A 14364-nucleotide genomic window follows, 5' to 3' on the forward strand; every position below is an offset into this window, starting at 1 on the left:
TACCCACTCCTTTAAGAGCGATAGTAGGACATACATTTTAACTACTTACGTTTTTCGTAATTGACTTGCTCATTAAACGTTTTATAAAGTTAACGTATTTAAGAACGGTTGTGCATATCTGCAAATAAAAGACTCTGAGTCAGTTGCAGTTTAGATTCCAGACGGGATTCTTCGCTGAAGTGCCATCAAAAACCGCACTGACCATTTATTAAAATATCTGAACTGCATGATTTCACCAATAGGTTTATTTTGTGACTGCCTAAGGCATTTAACATTGCAAACCAATACATTCTTTTGCAGAAACATTTCGGGCTTTTTAGTTCTACTGAGCAGCTCATGCAGCTGTCTTGCTGACTCTTCTTCAGAAATGGAACAAATTACAGTTCGTTTTCCACAGTGTTATTTCTAGAATCACTTCTATACTTCCTACGTGTGAATGACCTCCCACCTTATTCCAACAAAAATGAAATAGCACTCACTGCTGATCATGCAAGCATTATTATCAAGACCAACACAGCTACTATATCAGAAGAAGCTATAAATGAAACATTCAGAAGTTTAACTAAGTGATTCTTTGTGAATAGTCTGTGACTAAGTTATGGAGCCGTACAATTCATTAAATTTCATACGAGGTAAGCAGTGTTATCAACAATAAACATTCAACGTGGGGAGAAGGAAGTGAGTAAAACTTACCCGTTCAAAATTCTAGGGTGTGTATACTGAATGCAGCATTAATTGGAAAAAAACATAGACTTTCACAAATGCTGCAAAAATATTTGTTCTATGTGTAATTGTTGGTTTTGGCTGCGAGAACACAAGAAAATTAGCTTTCTTGTGAAACACCACTTTCTGATGGCGTATGTAATAATTATCCTACGACAATTTCGCACAATATAGAAAATATTCAGTGTGGTGACGATGATATCTGTTGTGCATACAGGACCTTCTTGTGGAAAATTTTTTATAAGATTAGGCATACTATGAACGGTCTCACGATACATATAATCTCTTATGTACTTCCTTCTGAAGAATAAGGCATAAATTACAAATAATAGTAGCGTCCATAAGTATGGCACTATGAACAAAAATAACCTCGACTAACCATAATTGAACCACATTCTTGCACAAAAACGTAGTATGCAGCCATAAAAATAATTTCGACCCTCCCTTGTAAATGAAAAGTGTTGGCCGGTAATGAAAGTTTTAAAATTAAACTGTCATTTGTAAGTAGCAACTCTCACTCTGTAAACAAATATCTGAGTAGGTAGGTAGTATGTACGTGATTGCATTTCATTTACCATATTATGTTGTAGGTTAAGATTAGAACAACAACTTCAGTTATATAAGTAACTAGCATGTAGCCATGTTTTCAAAAAGAAAATTAGACTTATTCTGCTTCTACTGACACACTGCACATAATGGCGAGTTGTCGCGCACTTGATCCACGAAACAATCAAAACATGAAACCAAATTCTAACCTAAATCGATTACACAGAGCAAGTATATCCAGTGAATTGTCCTTGCTACTTTTAAGTATACACATACTCGTTTACAAGTGGCATACACGTGCTAATTCCCGGACGACTGGTAAACAAATGCAACGAAATTCGAAAACGCGATATTACTTCGGGGCTGAGGTGTCCCGATAAGACCCCGAGATCCTGTTGTACATTGTGAACTTCGTTGAAATTCTATGAGCAAGGCTGGTCTTCTGAACCTTCTCTACCAGTGGCCGGAGTCATCTAAGAACGATCTAGGAGCCCAGATGACGGGCATCGTTTGTTCCAACGAATGCTGCCGTCTGCAGCTCGTTACTCGCCGTTCCCTCATTGACTGCCGAAGCAGCCTCTTCATAATGGCGAATGAGGTTCCTAGGCATACACATTGAGCTCATAAGGTGATCGTTATCATCTCTTACAGCCACTACCCTAAGTGGTACTATTATTCAGTGCACATTCAAAGTGCAGACTATTTACACACCAATAAATTTTTGCGCTTACTTCTCTCTGAATGGACCCACCTGGCATCCCAACTAGTGAACTGCGTCATACTGGCTCAGTTTTAGTTTCAGTGGGCTGCGTCTTAACAGCCTGTTGTGTGTGTATGTATGTGTATGTATGTATGTATGTGTGTGTGTGTGTGTGTGTGTGTGTGTGTGTGTGAGTGTGTGACACCACCGTAAAATCCTTAGCCCACAGTTGTTGTGGTCTGATGCAGCAGTCCATACTAGACGCTAAACGTCACGTCTGAAACCTACATCCACATGAACGTGTTTCCTGTATAAAAGTCTCGTTCACCCTCAATAGTTTTAATCCCCTCACATCCATCGATTACGAATTCAATACGTTTAGCTCAGTTCTATCGTCACTTCTTTTCGTCAGGTTTTGAAATAAATTTATTTTCTCCCCGTTGAGATTTAGTACCTAATTATCCTATCTGCCAATTTAATCTTCATAATTCTTCTGCAGGGCTACATTTCGAAAGCTTCTACTATCTTCTTGTCTAGAGTGTTTATCGTCCACATACAACTTCTTTGTCAGTCTACAGTACAGACAAATATTTTCAGATAAGACTACCTGACAAGTAAATTAAAATTAATATCTTCTACTAACAGATCTTTCTGTTTCAGAAAATTTTTCTTGGTATGGGATGAATATGTATTATATTACCTTTAAATTTACCACCACCAGGTATTTTTCTCCCGAAATGGCAAGATTCGTACACTGTCTTTTGTGTCTCATTTGCTACTCTGATTTCTTCAGCATCATTTTATTTAATTAGATATGTTCCATCAGACTTGTTTTAGTTTCTTGTATTGATTTTATAATATTTTCAAGATGATATCCATTTCATTCAACTTATCTTCTAGGTCCCTGTTCGAATTGCAGTGTCACATGTTCCTAGATGCTAGTCCAGGTCGGTGTAAAATGAATTTGCGCAACGGCAAATACTGAAAGGGAAAATTAATATTTTGCCCTGCTTAAGTACCCCCTGAAGCAGATTTTAGCATCTCTTAGCTGTGATATTACTTCCTCCTTCATGTTCTTCAACATAAATGAATGATTAAGGGAACTAGTAACTACTAAATGATAAATGTTGTTTTTGCTTATACATTCATTGCAGATTAAAGAACCCTTTATATTACAAATGTTTATATATTTCCTAACTAATACACTACTGGCCATTAAAATTGCTACACCAAGAAGAAATGCAGATGATAGACGGGTATTCATTGGACAAATTTATTATACTAGAACTCACATGTGATTACATTGTCAAACAATTTGGGTGCATAGATCATGAGAAATCAGTATCAGAACAATCACCTCCGGCCATATTAATGGCCTTGATACGCCTGGGCATTGCGTCAAACAGGCCTTGGATGGCGCGTACAGGTACAGCTGCCCATGTAGCTTCAACACGATACCACAGTTCATCAAGAGTAGTGACTGGAACAAAGCTTCAGAAGCGCTTGGCATGAGGTGAAAACGGGGTTAATCTGCTCGACGAAGACTGTATGAAAGACGACACTGCAGACGCTGCAACGACAGTCAAATAGTTCAAATGACTCTGAGCACTATGGGACTTAAATTCTGAGGTCATCAGTCCCCTAGAACTTAGAACTACTTAAACCTAACTAACCTAAGGACATCACACACATCCATGCCCAAGGCAGGACTCGATCCTGCGACCGTAGCCGCCACGCGTTTCCAGACTGTAGCGCCTAGAACCGCTCGGCCACCCCGGCCAGCTCAACGACAGTCAGATTCATATTATTTACGGATTTTTCCTCTCATTTGCAACAGGGTATAAGATTGTTGAGACTCCCACCAATGCCATATACCTACCAGTGACAGTTCAGAAACTGGACTATTGCGACCATAATAATCAACTTGTCGACTTTCCGGTTGAGGAAATCATTGTTGTGACTCCCACCAGCGGACTATTTGGACCAGATTAATCAATTTGTCGACTTTCCTGTTGAGAAAATCATTGTACGATTACATTTAAGGCAGGATGGGCATAGAATATAAAACCTGAGCACGCAGTGCACAGCGCGTCACTTTGCTGTCGAATCCCAAAGTGATAACACATGCGAACTACGAGTTTCTGAAATCAATTGGCTTGAAACTTCACAATAACGTCCTCACTCAATATAATCAGTCCAGTAGCGCATGATCAGTGAATAATGAGTCAGGAATAATTCTCTCATAAATTTTATGCTTCAACCACCTTCAACAAGGATGATGAAATTAGGATCGTCATCCAGCACCAAGACGTGCTGACGCTTCCATGCAAGATTTTCGTATATTTGGAGGAATTGTTGAAGAAAACCGACGGCAGCACTGCAGTGGGATTCAAGCTTACACGTAACGCTTTAGCATTCCTGTTTCAAGAGGTACGTCAGGGACTCAGTGGGTCTGAGATCTACCGTACACGCAATGTCGGCGTAACATCAACCCTCAAAACATACGTCTCTACATTTCTCACGGATTTCAATGGTTTAGAAAACGCGGGATGGTTCATAGACAATCTGGTGGATACACTAGTTGCAGAGTACAAGCGACTGTATGCATGCGTGCCTCTAAAAATGCTTATGGGCCAGTTTGAAGGCATTAGGCATATTATTATGATTGTTATGAATGCTAAACAGGAACTCATTCTGGTACGGAGAGCGACGGATTGTAACTTATTCATTCAAGGAGCTCAAGAGGATATCATCACAATCAGTATGACAATGTGAAAAATGCCTCTCGCCAGTGTATCAGAGGAGGAGCGTTTGAAGATTTTAAAAGTTCTGAATTCCGGTACATATCCCTAACATTCCGCTCTTGGGAGGTTTTCGAGTACCCAGTGCTACCGACTGGAAGCAGACAAATATGACCTGTTAAAACCTCAGAGACGCCTAGATTGACCACACTATCGTTTCATACTGATAGACCACCGAATATGGCAAATGATTCGACTATATTCATAATACCAGAATCTATCTGAATTTTGAATTCTACCGATATGACAATTTACACTTGCAGTGGAATGAAAATATATACAGTCTAGCATATAACATGTATGCAAAGTTTCGTGCCTCTTACTATGAAAGTGCTGAAGAAAAAGAAGGAGGGTGTCTACTCAGTTCACGGAAAATGTAGGAGCTATCACCGACCATCGTAATAGACTTCTCGAATAAGAACGAGATAATTAACTCTGGACCGATAAATGTACGAACTGAATTTGAGTCTTCAGCAAATTTGTCGGAACACACTGCAGCTAATGCTCTAGTTCTACATGACCGTGTGATTATCTGTTGCCCGTCACCGGCATTGTGCAACGAGCTATATAAACGAATAGTTACTGCGCCATTTTTTACCCACAGCATTCCACTATGGCATCTGAAGGTGTGAACACACTGGCTACGCCCAGGTTTTCTATGATGATTTGCGTAGACAGTTCATATTTAAAGATACTGCACTCGTAGCGCACACACAAGATAACAGAGACATTCTCAGAAAAGATTGCATCACTGAGCTCGTTCAAGGATCTGAAGTGCGCTAAAACACGGGAGAGTGCAAAGTGATTAACACATTTCTGCCATGGAATTCACAAGGATGATCCTGGTATACCCTATAAAGATATGCTGAAGTCGCTTCTATTATTGGACCACACGCATACCATCATCCTCATGAAGGGGAAGGAAAATGTCGCATGAAAGCGTCGAATATTCAAGTTTGCTGCTATTCAAGACCAGGAATTCTATATTGTCCCTCTCTCTATCCACTCAAGTAAAGGATGTGTGAAAATAGTGCTGCGGTATCTGCTTATGGAAACGTAAAATTACTTTTAAGTTGAATGGAAATAAATGAATTTTTACCTCATAATATGTGCATGATTTCTCTTCACTCAGTACCCGCTTTGATGGTGTACAGTTTCGTCCAGATACAATATCCGTGGTTTTCTTCAAGCACAGGAGATATAATTTTACATATATTTGCTATACGTCTTTGGAAACGGACGCGGTCAAATGCCTCCTACTCCCATAACGCAATTGCTGCTGCACTATAGGCGTAATTCCGTGCAACCATTCTACATTACTTGTTATACTGGATCTTAAACTTCAAATTCTTAATAGCAATCATCTTCAGAAGGAAACTAATGTCATTTGTGATTAAATTTGCATAGTCATTATATAAAAAGCAATAGGGGATAGGTTTTCTGTACATATCAACAACTACAGCAACTAAGACGTATGTTAAATCTGACTCAGATATTTCAACGCGGAGAAACTATTAACTTACATGCTATAACAGTAACATTGGTTGACAATTGTTTTACTATTTTTTTTATTTCCAGCATCACTGGATGAGAATGTTTACAATTTTTTTCAAATTTATAAATCTGTCCTAAGAAACTAATGCGGAGATTTTTTTTCCTATTACCAGTACAGCTAAATTCCACACTCCCAGTAGCACAGCGTTTGCAATAATTCTGATGGGCAGTGTACACCTAGAAACAAATTTCCACCACCCTAAAGCAGAAGTTTTTACAATAATAATAATTCTGATGGACTGTGAGCTATATAGATATATACATTTAAAAACCAATCTGACTTGGATGGCTAGCGGCAGGTGAAAACTTGAAAACTGTTGTATATGCAAGACACACATGAGCGCGTAGATACATAAATTTACAGGGTACACATACATTCCCTATGAATAAATAAATGTATACACAAATATTTTCTTTCTGTTTCTGCTTTTTTTAATAAATAAAACGTACACATACACCAAGTTACAATATGATAAAAGGGTCATACTACTACTCTCTCTCTCTTTCTCTCTCTCTCTCTTTTTCTCTCTCTCTCTCCCTCTCTCTCTATTTCTCTCTCTCTTTCTCTCTCTCACACACACACTCATTCTCTCCCTCTTACTCAATCACAGTTCCTCACCACTTCCTTCGCTACAAGTGAGTAGTGCGAGAACGGGAGAGTTTCAATCTCGTCATCACAAATGATCCTTTCATTGTCACGAGGCGACAGGCCCATTTAATGATTGCAGCACAGTGTACGCCTCGTGTCCTCTCGATCGAATACTAGTTTGCCGCAGCATATGCGGCGTCTGTGGAGCAGCCTGCGAACACCGCTGTACAGGCACCGTAAACAGTCTTCGATGGAGAGGGCTGTCGATGCCATACGACGCACACCCTTAGCCCGCCTCTAGGTGGCATCTTCAAATGTACCATACGCCTACATTTTAGAGCACAGACCTAAAAACTCTACAATGGGCAATCCATTCGCCTCGTCTTTCATAAGGCCGATAACCTTCTTGTTCTGTGGAACAATACCGTAAGAATTATCAGCTGTGTATGAGGAAGTGTCTAATTCAGTACCATGGTACCTTATTACTTTGTATGGATTGCTATTCTACACCCAACAGATGAAGCTGTCTGTATCCACATAAAGTAATTTAGGGTCTGCGAAATGAGTTTTCCTAAACTCATGATGAAAGCGGTAGATATGGAGTTTGGATAGGTCTAATATGCACATCCTGAAAAAAATAGGTTTCATAAATTCTAATGCAATCTTCACCATCCCCACAGCAACAAGAACATGGTGACTCGTTTAAGGCCGGAAACGGTGGCCGAGCGGTTCTAGGCGCTTCAGCCCGGAGCCACGAGACTGCTACGGTCTCTGGTTCGAATCATGCCTCGAGTATGGATGTGTGTGATGTCCTTAGCTTAATTAGGTTTAAGTAGTTCTAAGTTATGGGGACTGATGACCTCCAAAGTTAAGTCCCATAGTGCTCAGAGCCATTTGAACCATCTGACTCGCTTAAAATTTGGTCTGGCAATGTATTTTCTTGCTCTATAACGCCCACCCCATTTGGTTCTAATCAAAATTTCACGTCGTTCCCTCAAATGATCCATTGTCTTGCCGAAAGCTGAATTACTCATTAATCTATAAAAATATTTCTCAAAGGCACTTGCCACGGAACCTCTCTGTCTCGTATTCAAATCAATTTACTCGTTTAATCAGGGGGACCGCTTGAAGGGAAGAGCCCGAGTGATTCTAACCAGCTCCATCCCTAAGCTGAGACACTGCTGGACATTATGATAATGAGTGATGTACCTCCACTTTCCCCCAGCGTTTTCATCAGTTTTGGGGTGGACCCTTCTCGCGTAACTAGTTTCTTTGGACACAGCGGCAAATCGGCGCGCACAAAATGCGAACTAATAGGGTATGTGAGTTCAGCCTTCACCACACACCCTACATCAGAATCAGCTGCTATAACCCCCCGCCCCCTCCCGATTTTTCCACCTAATCTTCTGCAATCGTCTTTGGGCAACCATCTAAGCTCACCAATTTGCCCTCATTGCGTCATCGCGTGTCTTACATCCAAGTATATTATGTCGGTCATATCAAGGGATGCCTCGAATCTGTCACCCATCCTTGGGTTAGTTGTCTTGGTATGCCTATGGACATATTGACAAAGTCCCCCATTGATCCTTTGCTCAAGTAACAGAAGCATTTCAGAATCGTTCAACAATTCGATTATTCACGTCATTTTCTTGAGCATTGCGTCCCCAGACAACACTGGTGCCGTGTAATAAAAGGCGGGATCCAGAGAATATGTAGCCATGCATGGACTACGGAATTTCTCTAAAACGTCAGCAAGCAAGCGCACGTTTGTGTCCTTGTAAAGCCGTTTGTATTCTTCTAAGCCGACCTTTGTGCCCGAGCGGTTATAGGGGCTCCAGTCCGGAACCGCGCAACTGCTTCTCTCGCAGGTTCGAACCCTGCGTCGGGCATGGATGTGTGTGATGTCCTTAGGTTAGTTAGGTTCAAGTAGTTCTACGTTCTAGGGGACTGCTGACCTCAGATGTTAAGTCCCATAGCGCTCAGAGCCATTTGAACCATTTTTGTACTCTTCTAAAGTGGAGATGTTGAATTCCCGCGAGACATTCACGGGCTGCTCCGACTCTGCATCCGTTGTGGCATCGCCTGTGAGGCTGCTAGAGAATATACACTCATGCTCGTAAATGAAGGATAATGTTGATACATGCTGAAACAACGCTCTGGTGGGCGGTTTGTGGGGTTAAATCACCTCGGGGTATGGCCATGGTGCATTTGACCTGCGGTCGTCGCACTGTGGCTCTGGCAGCAGTCCACATACGCCACGAAACTTCCCCGTCAGATGACAGTGGTCCCTATGAGGGGTTTCAGCTTTTCTATCTAACGGCAGCCCGCAAATGTGACAGTTAACTGCGTTATTCTACAAATCTTCATTCCCCTCCGATTTTGCCATGGGAACATTGTCGCTGTAAAGCTTATCAACCGCCCATGAACGTTTTAAGTGCTCAGTGTGCAGGCAAATTGCTGGACTAGGTGGTGGTGGTGGTTAGTGCTTAACGTCCCGTCGACAACGACGTCATTAGAGACGGAGCGCAAGCTCGGGTTAGGGAAGGATTGGGAAGGAAATTGGCCGTGCCCTTTCAAAGGAACCATCCCGGCATTTGCCTGAAACGATTTACGGAAATCACGGAAAACCTAAATCAGGATGGCCGGAGACGGGATTGAACCGTCGTCCTCTCGAATGCGAGTCCAGTGTGCTAACCACTGCGCCAACTCGCTCGGTTTGCTGGACTATCTCAGACATAAGATATATGGGGGCTGAGACTCTAGTAGTAGGAAGATACAATATGGTTTGCTGCCGCATATGGTACGTGTTTTCCTGTAAAGGTGGTAGGTGAGATCGTGGGGTCACCTTCAGCGCTTGTAACATGGTCGAGGAGGCCCTCAAAGTCGGCATACACCACAAACGGGCATCGTCCCTGGTAGTGAGCATTTTTAAACTTGATGAATTTGTTTTCCTCAGTAGGCATAATAACACGTACCGCGTCCTTGGAACAGCAATCTACGGTACTAGATATGCCACCAATAACTTGTCGATGGAAAAGGCAATGGGGAATCTTAAGCAAATATGCCGTTTACTCAGTTGGGCGAAAAGGAGTCGGGACATGTTTTTGATCCAAACATAGTGATAATTATCACCTTCAGAGAAGAGTAACACGTTTACATGCACCTCAATTTCACCGTCAAATTTTGAAAAATGGAGGGGACCGACAACAATATGCTTGTTCTGCTCACCTGACTTGCTTTTCTTCTCCAGACCATAAACATGAACCAGTATTCTGCGTTTCAAATTTAGGTATGCCCTGGATCTTGACAGGAAACTAGATACCATCAAAGTTATAATACCCACGAATATTACCTACATGGTATGTAATGGGACCCCTACGATCCTAATTTCTCTGCACAGACAGGACTGACCATGCAAAAAATGCCTGATTCTTTCTATTTTCGACGTTGACGCATGCCCTCTTATCAGCTACATCATTAGGGAGCTTAATGTAACTAGACCCTCCATTTACCTGATCATAGACTTGTATATGAATGAATGCTTTAGCTGACCCTGTCACTTCCATCTCCGAAAGCCGGGCCAGTACAGCACTGAAGGTGGATTTACGAAACCACTCGGCGATTGACGTGCTCCAAGTTATCACGCGACTTCACGTAACCCCAAAGCCAATAATCACACGGACTGAGGTCTGGGGACCTGGGGGGCCAAGCATGACGAAAGTGGCGTCTGAGCACACGATCGTCACCAAACGACGCGCGCAAGAGATCTTTCACGCGTCTAGCACTATGGGGTGGAGCGCCATCCTGCATAAACATCGTACGTTCCAGCAGGTGTTTATCAGCCAGGCTGGGGATGATTCGACTCTGCAACATACCGGCGTGCCTCTCATCCATCACGGTAGCAGTTACAAAACCAGAATCACGCATTTCCTCGAAGAAACAAGTCCCGATAACGATAGATGTGGTAAATCCAACCCATACCGTGACTTTCTCGTCGTGCAATGGAGTTTCCACGACAGTTCTAGGATTTTTGGTAGCCCAAATTCTGCAATTGTGGGCGTTGACAGACCCTCGGAGCGGGAAATGAGCTTCGTCGGTCCACAACACGTTACTCAACCAAACGTCATCTCCCGCCATCTTTTGAAACACCCACACCGCAAAGCCCTCCGCTTCAGTAAATCGTCAGGCAACAGTTCATGATGCCGATGGATTTTGTACAGATAGCATCGGAGGGCACGCCTAAGTGCCAACCAAACAGCAGTGTATGGAATGCCGGTGCTACGTACGACTGCACGAGCGCTGACTTCTGCGTGCATAGACGAACCCTCTACACTCTCCAATTCTTCCTGAACTGTCTCAGCAGTATTACGCCTTGGGCACGGTCGCGCGACTGCGGGGTCTATCGTCTAAACAACCTGTGGCTTCGAACTTCGAAATCATTCTCGCCACAGCTGCGTTTGTCAACGGACCTTTACCCGTTCGAATCCCCTTCCTATGGCGATAGGATCGTAATGCTGAACTAGCACGTTTCCCATTCTGATAATACAGCTTCAGCAAAAGCGCCTTTTCAGGTAACGTTAACATGCTGCGACTGCTGGCGCTTCTGATTCTCTCTCTCATTACAACTCCTTTTATACACAATTGTCATGCGCAGTCACTGACGCTTTGCTGCCCAGCGCCATCTGTCGGATATTTTGTGAACTTTGTTTGTTTTTTCTAATAAAACCCCATGTCACTCCAAGTATGTGCGTCAATTACCTCTATATCTACATTGTTCCATGGTTTATTAAGTTTTCAAATTTATACCGACTTTTTGATCACCCAGTATATAACCCATTACTTAATTTGGTATCATAAACTGTACAATAGTTAAAGATAATGAGGGTGACATGGAAAACCACTTAACAGAACAATCGGTTAAGTGCTGACAAAGGGCCAAACATTAGTTTAAGACACCCATAATACAGTGCTGAACGTTAGATTATGCAACACGTTTGCAACATGTAATTACTTCTTACCAGACCTGCATGTTTCTAAACAACAGAGAATGATGAGCAAGAGAAATCCAACCCCCACAAACTGAATTTTTTGTAAATAAACAATATACCCTTCAATTTACTGTTATGAGATTCTTCCTCTCCATCATTTTTCATATATTCCATACACTGCCTTGAATCCCCTAAATTGTTGAAATAAACAATATTCCACACATTATCTAAATTTTTTAAACAATATTCCATACACAGCAACGATTTCCCTCCAAATGACCGATCAACTGAGTCTTTTTCCCGCCAATATCTGGGAGGGAGGTTGGGAGGGGAGTGGGGTTTACCATATTGGGAAAGGTTAATTAATTGATTATTTAGTTAACTAGTCAATCAAACTGATAAGAATGAGAGGGATTATTCCAATAACTCAGAACTGAAAGTGTACCTGTAGCCAAAATGGGAGGTGGTGGGTTGGAGGTCTCCTGAGGGGGATGCGAGGGGGAGGGGATGGGGGAACAATGGGATCAGTGCCTGTCGATCAAAAGGAAGGACCATTTTAACAGAACAATTGGTTAAGTACCTGTCAATCAGAGGAGAACAATAGGTTAAGTACCTGTCAATCAAAGGAGATCAGTAGGTTTGCCACTGAGTGCATACCTTCCCCTGATGTAAGCAACCCGCACTAACAAAATTTGTCACAGCGAACTTTGCCCTACTGCTCCCCAGTAACATATTCAGGGGTTTTTGATGCTATGCCCCGACTACTCGTGGCTCTGATTGGAGCATGTGGTATCACTACTCCGTACTGAATTTCCACAGTCGCAGTGCATGCACAGGTCTGCAATGCTGATAATCTGTGCATTGTCTTGTCTGTAATCGTTGGAATAAATGTCATTGCGATCACACCTCTCGATACTGGTGTTTCACTGTTTCCAAACAGCTGTGTGTTAGTAAATGACATTTCGAAATTCATTCGGACAATAATGATAAAACGCATGATTGCATTAGTATGGGTAGAAACCCAGTACGATTGGCGGTTATAATGTATATCTTACATGTGCCATCCTTATGTAGCAGCATGGACAGCACGCAATAAAGTTGGCTCTCAGGCAGAAGTAAAGAAACATGTTTATTGATAAACATATGAACGAACAGTTCATGTTTTTGACGAAAAATAGAAAATAATAGGCAATATGCTTAGTCTCGTAGTCTCTGGCGCCTTGTCACGGTCCGTGCTGCTCCCCCGTCAGAGGTTCCAGTCCTCCCTCGGGATTGGGTGTGTGTGTGTGTGTGTGTTGTCCTTAGCGTAAGTTAGTTTAACTTAGATTAAGTAATGCGTAGGCTTAGGGACCGATGACCTCAGCAGCTTGGTCCCATAAGACCTTACCACAAATTTCCAAATTTCCAATACGCTTACAGTGAGAATGTCTCGCAGCTTGAGTACAGTTCGAGATGCTTGGTCGGCGTCTGGTCAATAGCCTAGATGGTTTCCGGCTCGGTTGACGTGCAGGTTAGCCGATGGGACGTTGGCAGAGCGCCGGCAGTGGATTAGAGACAAGTGCTCGAACAATTTGCTGCATTGGCGAATGGAAGGTTATGATGGGCTCGTCCAGGCGACGACGTCCTAGGCGATGACCGGGTGGTGTTAAGGCTGGAATCAAGATGGAGTCCTGGGCCTGAGTATGTTGAAGTCCAGTTGCAATTCTGGGCCGCAATGGAAATGCTGCTGATAAACGCTACCGACAGATGGGCTGCTGGGGGCGGCCCATGTCATGCCTGGAGCGTAAGAGAATGCTGTCGGTTAATGGTCACGTAGCATCCATAATAATCGGGCGCAAGGATTTTCATGAAATGACATGCTCGCAGCACCGCTTTTGGAAGTGTGTAGTGCTGATGGCTGATGTCAATTTCTCTAGTAGAGCCTGCTGGAATTTGGGATGTATGCAGTGTGACGTGCTACTGTGTACTTTTACACATATCGGTGGGTTGCTGATGTGCTCCTCCAATATTAGTCAGCACACAGTATGTCCTACCACAACCCAAACGGCCGCGGGTCTATTCTGTGGTGGCGCAAGGGGCGAGGTGACTGGCCTGGCCACCATTATACGTTCTCAGTTTTCGATTTTTGATTCAAACTAGAAAATATTAGAAAACAGTTGGATCAGGAGACGTTGGCAATTACGCTACATAGTGAGTCATAATTTGACTACAATACGGAGTTACATTCACTGATGTAGCTTCACGTGGCATACAAGGCAGGCAGATTACCCATCCCACAACGAGAGATGCTCAAGACGCCTGGACACAGAGTATGGGAGAGTTTCCATCCCTAGGAGATCTTATCCTTGCGCTTAGGCAGACCGTAGAAATTTCTGTACGAACTTGGCGACAATATGCATAGTTCCAAATGATAATAATTAATTAATAACTTATTAAAAAGTCAAGCTCATACTGCAGTCCTTA

This window comes from Schistocerca gregaria, chromosome X, assembly GCF_023897955.1.
Source record: "Schistocerca gregaria isolate iqSchGreg1 chromosome X, iqSchGreg1.2, whole genome shotgun sequence".
Classification (NCBI taxonomy): domain Eukaryota; kingdom Metazoa; phylum Arthropoda; class Insecta; order Orthoptera; family Acrididae; genus Schistocerca; species Schistocerca gregaria.